The 16396-nt window shown below is 42.4% G+C and overlaps 1 protein-coding gene across 2 annotated transcripts in view; it reads left to right on the top strand.

Moving 5' to 3' along the window:
* The window catches only part of TRPM4 (transient receptor potential cation channel subfamily M member 4), a 604715-nt gene extending 592421 nt beyond the window's left edge, over positions 1–12294 (top strand). For both annotated transcript variants that reach the window (XM_073602273.1, XM_073602274.1), the window contains exon 25: positions 11748–12294. The gene's annotated coding sequence lies outside the window, so the exon portion shown is untranslated. The remainder of the gene's footprint in view (positions 1–11747) is intronic.
* The last annotated feature ends 4102 nt before the right edge of the window (positions 12295–16396 follow it).

Genomic DNA, 16396 nt, shown 5'->3' with positions numbered 1-16396 from the left:
CTCGACTCTTCTGGATCTTCTCTTAATCTACCTTTGGGTATAAATTCAGGAGCCTCCGGTCTAAGAATTCCACCATCCTCTCCCCCTGCTTGGAGTGAAAAGTCCACTTCTGATTCTGATACCTCAGATGGCCACAGCCAGCTTATCTCCATCTCCTCTTCCTCTTCTTCAGTAGCAAAAGGTTCAGGCCTAAGTCTGGTCACTGGTCTGTGTACAACAGTGGAGGTGGATGGCAGCTCCTCCCGTGTGGCAATCCTGACTGCTTCCATGAGAGGCAGGAGGTGATTACGATGCCAAGTCTTTATTGGCCCAGGGCTTCTGTCTGGCTGAATTTCATATACTGGAAGTCCTTGAAGTTTCTTGCACACAATATATGGTTGTGATTTCCAGCGATCAGCCAGTTTGTGCTTGCCTGGGACTCCCAAATTCCTTAACAGGACTCTATCACCGGGTTGTAAATCTTGAACCTGTACTTTGAGATTAAAGTTCTTTTTGTTTCTGTATCCTCTGCGATCTGATGTGACTTGAGCCTTCTCATAAGCAGTTTTCAGACTCCACATAACCTATCCACATATCCTCTGTGAGAAGTCACTGAGGTATGATCCAGGCTGGTTCCAAAAGCCAAATCCACCGGTAATCTGGCTTCTCTTCCAAACATTAGCCGGTAGGGAGAATATCCTGTTGCATCACACTTTGTACTATTATATACATGTACTAATGCAGTAATGTGCCTGCTCCAATATGGTTTTTGCTCGGATGTCAGAGTTCCCATCATATTTAAAAGAGTCTGGTTAAATCTCTCCGGCTGAGGATCACCTTGTTGATGGTATGGAGTGGTTCTAGATTTCCGAATACCTAAAAGATCCAACAGCTTTTGAATCGGAGTACTTTCAAAGTCTCTCCCTTGATCGGAATTAATTTGTTGTGGTAGACCATAATGGACAAAGAATTTCTCCACCAAAACTTTCGCCACTGTAGAGGCCTGTTGGTCTTTAGTAGGGAATGCTTGAGCATAACGAGTAAAGTGATCAGTAACTATTAGAATGTTCCCCTTTCCACTTAAGTCAGATTCCACACACAGAAAATCTATACAGACCAGTTCCATCGGTCCTTGGCTCTCCAAATGGCCCATTGGGGCAGCTTTCTGAGGTAAGGTCCTCCTCTGTATACATCGGAGACATGAGTGACAATAGCCCTCTACTTCGGTCCTCATATAGGGCCAGTAGAACCTGTTCTTCACCAGGTCCTTCATCAGCTGGAAAGTCCTTTCTGCTCTCAAATGGCCGTGGTGGTCATGTAGAGCAATCAGTACCCTCTCCCGGTGCTTCTCCGGTAAGAAGTTGCCACTTTTCTTCGCCATCATCAGAGGGGCCCCTTCGATAGACCACCCCTTGTTTAAGCTGTAGCCGATCCCACTCTTTGTGTAAGACACGAGCTTCCTTTTCAGTGCTTTTGAGAAATAAGTCAGGGTGTTTGCTCTTCAAAGCCTTCAGTGCCAAGCTACAAAGTGAGTCTTGTTGATCCAACCGAAAATCCCTCCTGGACAGCTTTGGTAAACCTTCCTCTGCGATCTGAGTGACATCACAGTAACACTTAAGCACTCCGGTAGCAGACACTCCAACTTCTCCTGCTCTAGCCCCACCTTTATTTTGCTGTTATGCTCCATCACAAAGGGCTCTCACTCCTTCTGAGGTGAGCTGGGTCCATTCTTCTTCTTGACTCTGGGAACAGTGAGGTCGTCTTGATAATGCATCTGCATCTCTATTTCCAATTCTTGGTCTATATTTCAAGCTGAATGTGAAAGCTGAGAGTGCAGCCAACCACCTATGACCCGTGGCATCCAACTTTTCTGTGGTAAGCAAGTGGGTTATTGTCTGTCTTAACCACGAACTCTGCACCATACAGGTAATCCTTGAGTTTACCACAGCCCATTTTAAAGCCAGGAATTCCAATTTGTGAGTAGGGTAGTTCGGCTCAGCTGGGACTAGATCTCCCAATGGGATCCGTCTTACCCTCTCATGGAAAGGTTTATCTTTTTCTAACCTGATTTCGTGTTCGGCACTCTTTGCAAGCCCCACATGGAACTCACTTCTTGAGAAAGCAGTCCTCCATCTCAGGAGCTGATTCTTCGCTCTCTCCATCCAGGCAGGAGTAAGAGGTGTGTTCTTTGGGTAGAACTCTTCCAAAGGAATCTCTCCCTCCTGTTCTCCCATGATGCCACACGGTGAGACTGGGGTTACTTGGCTGACTTGCCCCAGCAGCATTCTGGCAGGTACCTTTACAGGTAAGGCTGTTGTGTTGCGAATGCTGACTGAAATACACCCTTTACTTCTCTTCAACGCTTTGGTTGACAACATTTCAGGGATAACTTCCAGGCCCTTGTCTTCTTTCTGCTTGTCCGTCTCAAGGACGATGAAGGGACCCGGCTGTCTCCAACTCTCCAACTCAGCTTTAAGCAGACTACTTCACCTGGCTGTACCAGCTTTTCCCTCTTGTCCAGGCGCCAGACCTTTCCTACCCCTTCTGGTGGGGCCTTTTGTTCCTGCACAAGATCCCGGTACACCTGTGTCAGCATGGGGTGCACTCTCTTGCCTGGAGTGTCCTTCACCTGTACAAGTGGAGTTAGAAGTCTTCTTACCAAGTCAGTGTTGGTCTCAATAATAAGGGAACTTCTGTCAGCCCCTGGAGGGCGAGGACACACCACTGCCAAGGTGTCAAAAGTTTCAGCCCTCCCTGCCACAATTTAATCAAAGGTAAGCTTGATGGGTATGTATCCATCATAGGGGAAGTTCTGTGTCCCTAAACTCCAAATCTCCAGCTCTTCAAGCTTCTTCCAGGGAAGGTGTTTTAGATATTTCTCATAAAAGTCTTTGTATATCAGAGTTACTTGAGTTCCAGTGTCCAACAGGGCTTTCGTGTATATGCCTTCTATCTGAATTGGGACAATCGGGGAAGGTCCCACTAACTTGGGAGGAAATCCATTTGTTTTAGTACATTTACCCCATTGAGTGGCTTGTACTTTCATGCCTTGCTTACGTGAAGTCTTTTTCCTCTGCTTCGACTTAGCTGTGGCCGATTTAGGCTGATGGGTGCAATATAGTTTGGAGTTGACTGCTGTGACAGGGCGCCCAGTTGCCTCCTTCACTGCGGCCCTCTGAAGTTTTCCACCAGCTTTTGTGGTTTTGCTTCAGGTTCTGTTGGACTTGGACATACTCGACGGTAGTGTCCTGCTCCTCCACATTTAAAGCAGACCACCTTCTTCATTGGTTTCATAGTCTGATTAATGTTATTACTCGTCGGAGTCTTAAGGGTCAAAACTTCATTCTCACATCGCATAACCAGTTTAGCAGTCAGTAGGGTCATCATCTCTAACATTTCCTTCTGCATTTGGAGCAATTTCTCCAGACCAGATTCACATGTTGACAGACGTTGAGTAGATGAAGGCCAAAATGTCTGATCTGCGCTCACCATCAAGACACTGGGTTCCTTAATGCCTTGTAACACATCTAACTGCTGTCCTTTTGTCCTGGTTATACTGGGAGGTTAACTCTTTCTTTGTTTCTTGTCTTTCTACCTCCATTTTCGCTGCCTCATTAATCTCAATAAGGACCTCATCTAGTGTAGATAGATCTTCTAGGTGCTGCCTCAACCGAAGCTTGATATAGTCGCTCCTCAGACCTGTAGTCACGGACCTCAGAAATGTCTTCTGGACCAATTCAACACCAAAGTGTTCCTCAGAGCCTTCTCCCATCGAGACAGACAACAGACGGTCCTTCAGCTCAATGGCTCTGAACACAAAGTTATGAGGAGTCTCCTGACTACTCTGTTATATTTATCAGTTGATGAGTTCAGCGGCATCTTCCTCTTTATAATAACTCTTCAGAATTCTCCTAAGTTGAGTTAAAGTCAATCCATTTTTCATCTCCAGCATTCCCTTAATGCTTAGGCTTGGACTAATGGCGTTGATCACAGCCTCTACAATGTCAGACTCCAAGTATCCTCTCTGTAAGCCCAGTTTAATTTGGTGCAGAGTTTTGTATAAGGGAGCTTATCCTTCTGTCCCCTCTCTCCAATCTGACCCTCAATTTTGAAGTCTTTCCTGATGCTCACCTCGAGCAGGCGGCTATGAGGGCACCTCTTCATTACTGACACCGGTCTAGGTATCACTTGGCTGTCCTCCAGATCTCTACATGTGACAGACCCTTAATGTGTTCTGCAATCATGTTGGAAGTCTCCTGAAACCTCTCCTGTATTTCGTTGTATTGCTGTTTCAGTTCGGTTAACTGTTGTTCTGACTTTGTATTCCTCTCAGGAACTCCAACGGTTTTAATAACTGCCATTTTGTTTGTGGGAGGGAACCCTCTGCCACTTTCCCTTGGGGTAGACTGGAGACTGAACCCTTGCTGAGTGAGCTCTGTCTCCCCCTGCTTGGCAGGATGTGTCAAGCAGATTTTAGTTCTTTCCAACAGTCTCACACTGGTGCCTTGAAAATTATCAGGGACCCCCTTCCTCCATTCCAGTAAAGCATAAGTGCGGGAGGTCCCATGGTCTGGCCTCACAGCTATCACCCATGCCTTCCTCTTTTGGGGACAGTACCTGCACCACTTCTTTCACCCGTTTCTCCTCCCATCCTTCCCCAGGGAGTTCAATTGCCATGCTTGCGTCTGAGCGTGCGCCTTCAGCTTCGCACCACTGTACCACAGTAACGGGGTCCATGCTGACATCAAAAAGGGTGGGTTTGTCTACAAAGTAACAGGATCCTAGACGAGCCCCCACGTGTAGCACTGACCCCCGAAGGAGCTGCTGATTTATTTGGGCCTGTACTCTGCTTTATTTCCCCTTTGAATATCTCAGTCCCCCTGACACAGCTGTGGTGTAATAGTGTGCAGTCAAGACAAAACCTTAAAGGCAAGTTCACAGTACACAATGTAATATACCTGTTTGTCTTTACCTTAGCCTCCACTTGCTTGATGATGCAGAGGAAAAACACTCACACAGTAGTACTTGAATAAGAATCTCCTAATTGCTTTACTGGTTAAACACCACAATGGTTGTACTGTCAGACCAACATAGTCTGACAGTCAACTGAACTATATCTTACAAAGATATTATACAGAAATAAAGTGTCTGAAATAACTTGTGAGTAATGTAATAAAGTAAATAGGATAACTGTCAGACTGAATTGATCTCACTATGAGCACTATCCTATTCTATGCGCGCTTTATAACTATACTAAATCGGAGAATAACTTGATAAAGTATAATACAATATTTAGAGAGCTCCCATATTTAGTATCACAGTAACCTTAATATGATAATAGAACACAAGGCCTTTTGTTTTATTAAACAGTCCTTCTTTTCTTCTTTTATCTGCTAGCAAAGAATAAAGTAAATTTGTAATCCAAGGGTTAATGACTCCTGATCAAAGTAGGCTGAAATATAGAAGCAAAGTTCTGGTGCAGCAGCACTGTAACTATCTCTGATGCCAATGACACAGTACTAACTCTTCAATGAGGTACAGGCCCGAAGCCTAATATTAACTCAGTCTAATCCTCTTGACTTTGCTTGTGGGACTATGGGTCCCAGCAACTCTGTCTTGTACAGATGAATGTGTAAAAGTGCATGAAGAAGCTTTTGGGCAACAGCCCTCTCACCCAACCAGGACAGTGTTGTCAGAAGATTCCGCTCTGATGTACAGAGCTCTGTCTCCGGCCGACTGGCACTGCTGTGCTGCTCCGCTCCACACAACGAGACGCTCTGACACCCTCAGATGGCTCCGACAGGCTCCTCTGGCTCCTTCCCAGTCCCGCTCCATCGTCAGCTCAGCTCACTGGTGTGTCGCAGTACAGCTGCTCGAATCGCTCTTCCGTGGAGGTAGGCCGTGCTGCGCTGGAGACCTCACACAGATCCTCCCAGGCTGGCCATGTGTGTCCAAGAGACCTAAGATGGCCGTGCTCAGCCCTTTTATAATCTTCCCACAGTGCAGTTCAGTTCTCCTAATGTTCATGGGAGTTAATGGACGTTGTGGGTAGGTCAAGTTAATGTCCAAATGTAAACAAACAAAACACTTCCATGTCAACGTCTTAAATGATAAAAAAATAAAGATGCAGTCCTTCCATATTTTGGCCGCTAGGTGGCGCCAGATGCTAAACTATAACATAACATTAGTTTATATAGCAAGTGTGACCGCTACACTTATTTATTTTATTTATTTACATTGTCTCTGTAAAAAAAAAAATATGTTCACTTTTATTGCTGTCACAGGAATGTGTTTACATCCCTTGTGACAGTAACAGGTGGTGACAGGTACTCTTAATGGAGGGATCGGGGGTCTACCCCAAATCCCTCCTTTGCACAAAAATGGCAATTCTGAATACTGTAGTTTTTTTTTTTTTTTTTTTTTTTAATTTGGCGCCATTGGCAGCTGAGTAAACCAGAAGTGTTTACACATAGGAGACTGGAACCAAGCCATTTCCGGCTTTGATTCAGTCTCTCTCTAGCCGGTGGAAGTGCCGGATCATGCATCGGGTCTCCGGTGGGATGGGAGGCCCAGAAACAACGTCCCCTCCCACTCCTCTGGGATAACAACCGAGCGACTTTTGGCCGCATCGGTTGTTATCCCTAAACAGCCGACCGCCCGCTCTAAAAACAGTATCGGGGTGATGCATGCAGCTGAAAAGCCGAGGCCGCATATGTGCGAAGGTCGGCGCTAAGGGGTTTTAAGGTAAAAAAAAAAAACTTGAGCCTTTAGAATCACTTTAAGTTTTGCTTCTCTGCCTCAGATCCTCTCTGCTGTTCTTTTAATGTGATAGGCAGCCTTATTGATATTAGCGTAGCTCTGTTAATCACTCCTAGAGACAGGCTGTAAAAGATCTGGGTCATATGATAGTTGTATATCGATTAGGAAAAAAGGTACTTAGATGTTGTTTTTTTTTTTAATTAAAATACAGAACACATACAGAAATAGAATGGACAAAGTAAAATAAACAAAGTGTGTTTAGTATCACTTTAAACTTTGGCAATAAAACCTGGAAGCTGCTGGATTCTATGCAGAGTTCCACCAGATTTTGCACGCTCCAGTTTTAGTAAATAACACCCTTGGTTTGATCTGCAGTTGCCATGGTGGTTCGCATGTTACATAGTTCACACTGCGGCAGTTTTCAGGCTCTTTAGCACTAGAAATGGCCTCTGCAAAGCGCCTCCCATTTATTCCAGGTTGCCTTTTTACACTGGGGCAGTGCGCTTGCGGAATGTTATGAAAAGTCCTGCAAGCAGCATCTTTGGGGTGGGTTGGGAGAGCTGTATTTAGCGCTCCAAAAATGCCCTGCCCATTGGAATGAATAGGCAGCGCTTTCAAAGCACTGTACAACGGGAGTTTTTATCCCTTTTTTTGGGGTTAACACGAGCGGCGCTTTCAGTGTGAACTACAAGAAAAACAGAAATGGAAGACGTGCACACCTAGTGCATTACCAGAGATAATTCAATAAGAAACTTTTGAATAAAAGTGAGTACTCACAAAATGCAACTGACAAAAGGTCTTAAACACAGTACATGGACAGAACACTGGGTACAGCTAACGCGTTAGGGGGGCGCATCTCCTTCCTCAGAGCTAGGCAGTGTGAAAGCAGCCTAAGTCTGGTTGAAAAAAGACACAAGTCCATCTAGTTCAACCAACATGTGTTTAGTTCATTTGATAGCGTCACAGTTCAGGTGAGAACTAACATAAGCACACTAGTAACTGTAATAATTAAACAGTTATAATTCAAGGCAACAGTTATAATTCAAGGCATGAATTGAATGTAGCTGTTTTGGGAAACCGTTAAATTGGTCGGCTTAATTACACTTGTAAAGTGTTAATAGTTGGCTATTATTGGTTATTTCGGATTTTCAAATTTACGAATTATCGAATTATCGAATTTACGAATACCGCATCTAAATGGAACATAACTAAATAAAATTTTCCGACGTTACGAATTTGTTCAAAATAATGAATTTTGATCATAACAAATGACCCGGGGGAAAAAAAAAAAAAGAGAGAAAAATTTTCGGCAGTGCACGTCTATTACTAACTTGAGCAATTTAAACTAAACGGAATTAAAAAGCAGAGAATATCTTCAGTGAAAAGCACATTTCAAAAACATAGTAAGTCCAGATAAATAGATGAAGATATACTGTAGTTAAAGTGATTGTAAACCTTTATTTTTTAACTAAGTATGGTATACTTACCTGCTCTGTGTAATGGTTTTGCACAGAGCATCCCCTGATCTTTCTCCTCTGGGGGCGCCACTGGTGCTACAGTCTCCAGCCCTGCCCCCTGCTCCCTCGTCACTGGATTAATTGACAGCTAATGGAACTTCCGCTGATCCTGTTCCTCCCCCCCTCCGGTGTCACATTTTGGCACCTTTCAGGGGGGAGGGCAGATACCTGTCTAATTCAGCTATTTTCTCCCACGTCCGGAGAAAGAGCTCAGAATCCGCGACAAACTACGCCATGCCTGGCCCCTGATCGGCGAGAGGGAGAAGGAATTGGTCCATGCCGGAAGTTGACCATAGAGAATCCGATGGGCCACATGGCCCCCAGACGTCTCTATGATCTTTCGGAGGCCGGGCGTGATGTTATGACGTCACGCCCGGCCTCTGCATTTCCTCAGTTTAGGCCAATACATATTCTTCTACATATTTTTGGTGAAAAAAAATTCGCAAAACCCGTTTGGTTTGCGCAAAAGTTATAGCGTCTACAAAATAGGGGATAGTTTTATGGCATTTTTATTAATATTTTTTTTTTACTAGTAATGGCGGCGATCTGCGATTTTTATCATGACTGTGACATTATGCCGGACAGATCGGACACTTTTGGCGCTATGTTGGGACCATTCACATTTATACAGCGATCAGTGCGATTAAAAATGCACTGATTACTGTGTAAATGTGACTGGCAGTGAAGGGATTAACCAGTAGGGGGAGCTGCAGGGGTTAAGTGTGTCCTAGGGAGTGATTCTAACTGTGGGGGGGGGGGTAAGCTACGTGTGATAAGACACTGAGCACAGGGAGCTGTGATCAGTGTCCTGTCACTAGGCAGAACAGGGAAATGCTGATTACATCAGCATTTCCCCATTCTTCCTCTCCGTGAGACGATCGCGGGTATCCCTGCGGACATAGTCGCTGCGGACTCGCGGGGCCTGCGGCGGGCGCGCGCCCACAATGCCGCGTCTTAAAGGACAACGTACAGGTACATTAATATGCCTGTACGTGCCATTCTGCTGACATATATCGGCGTGAGCCGGTCGGCAAGGGGTTAAGCTTAATGATCTACCAAAACCCCCAGATCCTTCTCCACTATGGATTCCCCCAGTTGTACTCCCCCCTAGTATGTATGATGCATGCATATTCTTAGCCCCCAAGTGCATAACTTCACATTTATCAACATTAAACCTCATTTGCCAGACAGTTGCCCAATTAAACAGTGCATTGAGGTCAGCTTGTAAGTTGGAGACATCCTGTAAGAATATTATTCCACTGCATAGATTGGTGTCATCTGCAAACACTGATATTGTACTTTTAATCCCAGACCCTACATATTTATAAAATTCTTAAAAAGTAAGGGTCCCAACACTGAACCTTGGGGTACACCACTGACAAAATACAAGGTCAAAATAAATAATTTACTGTGTTGTTCTCTAATGCTTGTACAGAGTTTTGAAGAATTCCTTATGTTTAGTGGGAAATGTTTTCTTTGAAGACAATGCTGTATCTGTGCCAACATTCCATGCTTAGCCTTATCAATAATCTGACTACCCTCCAAAGATATTTCAAAAATCTGTAGACATAACAGGACAGTAGTTGAACGCAACAGGCTTGTGTTTTTCTGAAATGTAAATCAGTTCATTATTAAAATATTTCTTTCACATAAATTGCTGCTTTCAGATCTTCAAGGCATTCATTTTTAAAGTGCCTAAATGGCAAGCTTTCTGAGTTGTCCACAATACCCACTTATGTTCTTCCTGAACAGAATTTGCGAAAATGTGGCTACAGCATACAGATTACAGGTGCAAAGTTTTTTTCGTGCATGATTGGTTGCTGTGGGCAACAGATACTTGTGTGTATCTTAAAGCGGAGTTCCACCCTGAAAATTATTTTTTTTTTATAATTGGACTCCTCTAAACCTATAAAAAACATTTGGAGGAAAAACATTTTTTATACTTACCAGAATCGCTCTGTTGCTATGTAGTCCTCCTAATTTGCCACTTCCTGGAGACTGCCTATTGCGGAGCTCCTCATCCCTTCCTCCCTCACCTTTGCTCCTGGGAAATAATGCGTCATCATTTCCCAGGAGTCTGTGGGCAGTACTGTGATCAAAAATCGCGTTATTTCCTGACCGGAAATGGCACGTTTTAAGGTGGATCACAGTGCCAAGATGTGTTTATCTATGTTGCCATAACAACTGGGTGGGACCTTCCTCCGACACCGCCTGTTATAGCACCTGTAAAAACAATTGGTTCCGGTAAATCGCACGATATCGAGAGGTGCATGCTAGCTACCCAGCATGCACCTCTCCTAAGCTTATCAAGGAAGAGTTATCGATTGGGCTTCACATGCCCACAATCATGATGGCAACGGCCACAACAGGAGAGAAAAATTTGTGAGTATAACATTTTTATTTTAGCAACATCCATTATTAAAATTATATAATCGTTTTTTAATTTAATAATTAATTTTGTTTGGATCAATAAAAAAAAAATGTGGTCGGAACTCCGCTTTAAATAACTAGTTAGTAGTTTAAAAAGAGCAAAGAAATGTTATTTTAAGATGAAGATATAATCACTAAATACAGACACACACTTGCTCCATTATTACTGACATATGCATTTGTAATTACCTTCCATGTGACAGTGCATGGGCCTGTATGTAGGTCACTCTGGTATTAAGCACTGTATTGTGGGAGGTTGATGGGAGGGGTGGAGGTGTATGTACAAATCTGTTTATACCTAGAAGGTCAGATTTTAAAGAACTTCTTTGGCAGATCAGCCAGTGGGTAGTGCTTGCAAGGTAGGATAAAGCATCTTATGTCTTGTGTATACACACAGTGGCTGTTAGTTTGCCTGCATTAAACATAAAACAGATTTACTTTAATGTAAAATTATAATGGCTTTATGTCAATTTTATTGTATGCTTTTAAAATGATTTTTTATATGCTACCTATATTTTACCAATTTATACAATCATTGGTTTACAAGTAAATATAATTTAACGAATTCCCAATGGGTTGGCTAAAAAGACAGCACAGCAATGAACTTGTCATTAAAACCTAAACAGACAATTTTGTTAACAGATGGATCACTGCTGTGACTCTTTCCCAAGTGTTTGTAAATTTAAACTTGCGCTATTAAGCCCCATAAACAACAGATGTCTACCAGCAGGGATTAGGGTGAAACTGAAAAATAACTGTAAAAAAAGCCTAAAGCACCATCCTCTTGCGCCAAGGAGTATATCAAATATTTATATGCTCTATTTTATATTTAAGTGAAAACAAAGTTTGTTTATTTTTTGTTCAGTTAATATTATATATAGAAAGAAATATGTACAAAACCATTGCACATCCCCTTTAATACTGTGAATGTTTTTTTTGTTTTTTTAATAGAAGTCAGGATACTTTTTGATGCAGTAGCAGTGAGATATATTTTGAAGAAGACAAGCAATAAGAGAGAGCAAATACATTTCTTTGAGCTCATTGGTGTTTTCTTTTTTCCAGGTCATACTGTGAGACACTTTGTTTACTGCCATAATAGGATAATAATACTTCACGCATTCAATGCTGCACTGGATTGAAAGTTTGCTTGGACCAATGGTGAATAGACAATGTCTATTTCTGGCTTTTGTTTTGACACAAGAACTGATGCGCTTTACTGTCAACTGAAACATGTATAGAAAAAGGAGCTAATTTGTAAAAGTATAGGTTTTTCTTAGTTTAGTATGATATTTTAATTGTACATCTGCCATTCCTGTTGTGGCACCAGCCATTCTGTGCACTGGAACCATGTTCAGTTTATATGTTTGCTACCAGTGGGCAACCCCACTGAAACTGATTGGTGGAGTGGTTGAGGGGCATGTAACATGTAAACTGGAGTGACCCTGAGCAATTTTCAATATAATTTTAACTTGTTTTTAATATTTTTAAACAAATGGCAGCTCTATATACTATTTATCATGCCTTTATACTCATGATTTTTTGAAACATTAAAAATGCCAGTTTCACATGCTTTTTGTTCTAGTGCAATACAGTTTACATTTTGAAGGTTTTGGGTGTTTTTATTTCATTTGCACATTTCAGTAATCTCACACAGCAGGTGACTTGAAGTGGAGTTGCCGTTTAACAGACTAGTACACATTAGTTTGCTCACAAAATATCTGCAGTCTCTGCGCTCTAAAAAAGTAAACTTTAAAACCGTAATCTACTTGTATAGAGAATAGAAGCCAACAATGTCATTGTGGATGTGGTGAGTTCTAAACTAGAATACTTATTGATTGTATGCCTGAAAACATTGGTACAAAGTGTCAATACCATTTATTTTTATAACTATTGATTTGTTGTGTTTTTTTTTTTTCATTTTTGCATTTTGTTCAGTAAAATATGTATATATATGTAATCAGACTTTGGTTGGTACTTTGAAGTAGTCCTGGAACAATTTGTAATTTTGTTAGGCCACAGGAAGAGATGTCCTTGGGTAATAGTACACTCCAGGTGATGGGGTATGACTCCGAAAAAGACACAAGTTTCCAGGGTCACAATCTACCTTTTGCAAATCACATATGAAGCTGGAAGCCATGAGACTGGGTCTACTCCCAATACTTCACAGAACTGGCCTGGACTGGTTTCCCTCTTCCCAAATGAAAAAGAAAACCTCTCTCGTTCTAGCAGCTGCACTAAACCAACCAATCCCTTTATATATTAAAAAATTGTAGTTTAACCATTTCCAGAACAAGGTTTATAAACAAGGTTTATAAACAATGAAATCATATTATATGACTTAGCTGTGCATATCTCAAATTATTATTTGCCACTGTTGACTCAATTGTACTGTGTATAAGTGGAAAATGGGGGAAAACTAGTGCATAATTCAGCAGCATTGGAGCATGGGCCCAGTTATCAGTGTATTGCAGTTTTTCCTGTCCCACGGTGCCCCAAGAGTTGTTCAAGCTATGTTGCCTTATGTGCGTTGCACTACCCCCCCCCCCCCCCCCCAGGGGCTGCTGGTAACTGGCTCCCTTACTCCTGCACAGCCAGGCAACACACATTCTCTGCTTGCGTCCAAAAACAAGTCAGTCCCTTGCTTTGATGTCTTATTAGGGTTAACAATTTGGATGGGGTAAAGGGATTCAGAAAGCTTGCTACATGTGGCAATCTCAGATAATCCCTGAGTGTTGACGTACTCTCTGTCCTCCTTTCTCTCACACAAGACTCCTAGACAAACTGTGATGCTGTAAGCCCAAGCCCAGCCTGGAGGTAGAGACTCCCCCTTAGACCTAGGTGATCCCTTCTAGGCCACAGACAGCCTCCTCAGCACTCCAACCTCCACCCAACTCCCCCGTTAGCATGATTCATCCATACTGACCTAGCCACCCTGCCGATACAGTACACCTGGGGATTTTACTGGTTCTCTAAGGTATACAGATCAACCCTCCTGGCCTCCGCCCACTAACTTCGAGAAGTTTCTCCAAACTTCCAGATCCAGGGGGAGGCATCAGAGACCTGCTTCCTGTGTGTCATCCAGCCTGACCTACAGTAAACCCTGACTCCCTTTACCATGAGTAAATACATTTTTCTGCACTATTCTGGTAGCACACTAAAGGGTGCTACATGTATAGTATATAATTTAATTGATCAGCTGGCAAAAAGTCCAGGGGCCAATTGGCATTATAGAGGGGCCGAAGGCAGCAGAACTCCCAAACGGGAAAAGTTCTAACCCAAATGGTGAACCTCATTGAAGTCTGTGGGAGCCGAACAGGAAAAAGTGCCCATTTTGAAGGTTTATATGCATGTAATTGGCCATAAAAGGGGTATGGGTACTGCCCTGAGGGATCGTTTTTCCAGGAGAAGTGATTTTAAAGATGCTTAAAGTGCAACAATAAAAAAAAAAATCCTTTAGTCTGCCTGTAAAGTGGCACATCTATAACATGTATAGAACATGCTGCAGCGAAAATGACCTTTATAAAGAAAAAAAAAAAAGTCAAATCACATTTAAAATGACTCGTGGTTGCAATTGTCGGCACCCAGCTATTAAAAAAAGAAGTAAAAAGGAAAAAAACGGTGTGGGGTCCCCCAAAGGTCCATACCAGACCCTTATCTGAGCAAGCAGCCCGGCAGGTCAGGAAAGTGGGGGAGTGACGAGCGAGCGCTCCCCCCCAAACCATACCAGGTCACATGCCCTCAACATGGGTGGGTGCTTTTGGGTTGGGGGCCTCATCCCCACAACTGGCTGATGGTTATGGGGGTCTGCAGGCAGGGTGCTTTAACAAGAGCACCCACCCCCCCATGTTGAGGGCATGTGGCCTGGTATGGTTGGGGGGGGCTCGCTGACCTGCCAGGCTGCATGCCCAGATAAGGGCCTGGTATGGACTGGGGGGGGACCCCACGCCGTTTTTTTTTTTCTGGTGGTTTTTTTTTTATTTATTTTTTTTTTTTTACTCAACTGCCAGCGGGGAAGCCCATTGACAGCTGATGAATCATTGGTTGTTAAGGATGCCGCAGCCAGATTCCTGGCCCCGCTCCTTAACAATCAGCTTATACTGAACCCTGATTGCCCAATCAGGGCACAAAATGCACTGTGAAGCAGGTGAACACCCTTCAAATTTGGGTGCTCCCTGAACAGGGCGAGCAGCTAATGCTCAGGGCCGAACTGTTCGCCAAACTCTGTCATCTGGGCCAGCATTTTTCTACAGTCAATGACCATTGGTTGATAGAGTAGCCTGCTCCAATGCTGGACATAGTTTTTTTTTTTTTCTTATGGTGGTTTATATAGAAGTCATTTACTACCTTTTTAACCTTGGAAACATAGAAAAGTGACTGCAGCAAAAAAAATAAAAAATATGGCTCATCAAGTCTACCTATTGTTTAATAATTTTTCTTGTGTTTTTTAACTTTTTTGTGCGAGTATGGATCCAAGTTTATCCCAAGCATAGATCTACAGCAGTGTGTTAAACATGCTACTAAATTATAGCATGATGGGACAACTGCGTCTAAATAAACGCATGTGAATGAGGAAAATAAAATGCCTCTTCAAGGTATGCTGACCTAATAATAGATGGATGCTAATAAATGTAAACACAAATGTGAAATATGACAAATATAAACGTATCAAAGTAATGCAGATTCAAATGTGAAATATGACAAATAAAAACGCATCAAGGTGCAGAAGTACCGATAAGCATAACTGAATCACAGCATTACTAGAAAATGCAATGAATAAATATAAACGCATCAAAGTGCACAAGTACCAATAAGCATAACTGAATCACAGCAATGAATAAATATAAACGCATCAAAGTGCACAAGTACCAATAAGCATAACTGAATCACAGCAATGAATAAATATAAACGCATCAAAGTGCAAATGTGCCAATATGCATAACTAAATGACAATATTACTCAAATGTGCTAAATATAAACGCATAAACGCATAAAGCGCACATGTGCAAATAAACATACTTATTACAATATAAAATATATATATATATATATATATATATATATATATATATATATATATATATATATATATATATATATATGAGCATATAAAAAGTACTAAGTGCCAAAAACAATTCAAAAGGTATTTGGTGTCACACAGCTCATGTGTAAAAAAAAAAAAAAAGTCCTCAGTGGAACCAAAAAATAGTTCACTATGAAGTCCCGCAAAAGATATAAAGGTGCCTAAACGTGATGTACACTGGTGATACAATCAAACTTGCTAGTAACTCTCAAAGTGCCACAGACCATGCAATGGTGCGACTCGGTGACCCCAAAGGTAATGCGCTCACCTCAGAGTGTGAGACCAAGTCGCTAGACAAAGTCAAACCACGCTTGTGAACCACCCCGGGTTCAGTGTAGATCACAGGATCCCAGGCTCCAATGCAGTAAAAGTATATATAGATGGGAAGAAAAAACGACATAGTATAATACCATTTTAAAATTTATTAAAAAATATTTAGATGCTCTCCCCAAAAGGGGTACTCACAATATATAGGTGCGTCAGTGCACCGCTCTAAACATGGCAAATATGATACTTTTCGTGAGGGTATGGTGTGCGTCTCCTCAATAGGCAGCTCAGCTGTCTCTCGCTCCGTCCTGGCCCCTCCCCTCCCAGGTTTAGGCACCTTTATATCTTTTCCAGGACTTTATAG

This window comes from Aquarana catesbeiana, linkage group LG10 (genome assembly GCF_042186555.1).
Source record: "Aquarana catesbeiana isolate 2022-GZ linkage group LG10, ASM4218655v1, whole genome shotgun sequence".
Taxonomy (NCBI): Eukaryota; Metazoa; Chordata; class Amphibia; order Anura; family Ranidae; genus Aquarana; species Aquarana catesbeiana.
The sequence above is the reverse complement of the archived record's forward strand: the minus strand, read 5'-3'. Positions and strand labels throughout refer to the sequence as shown.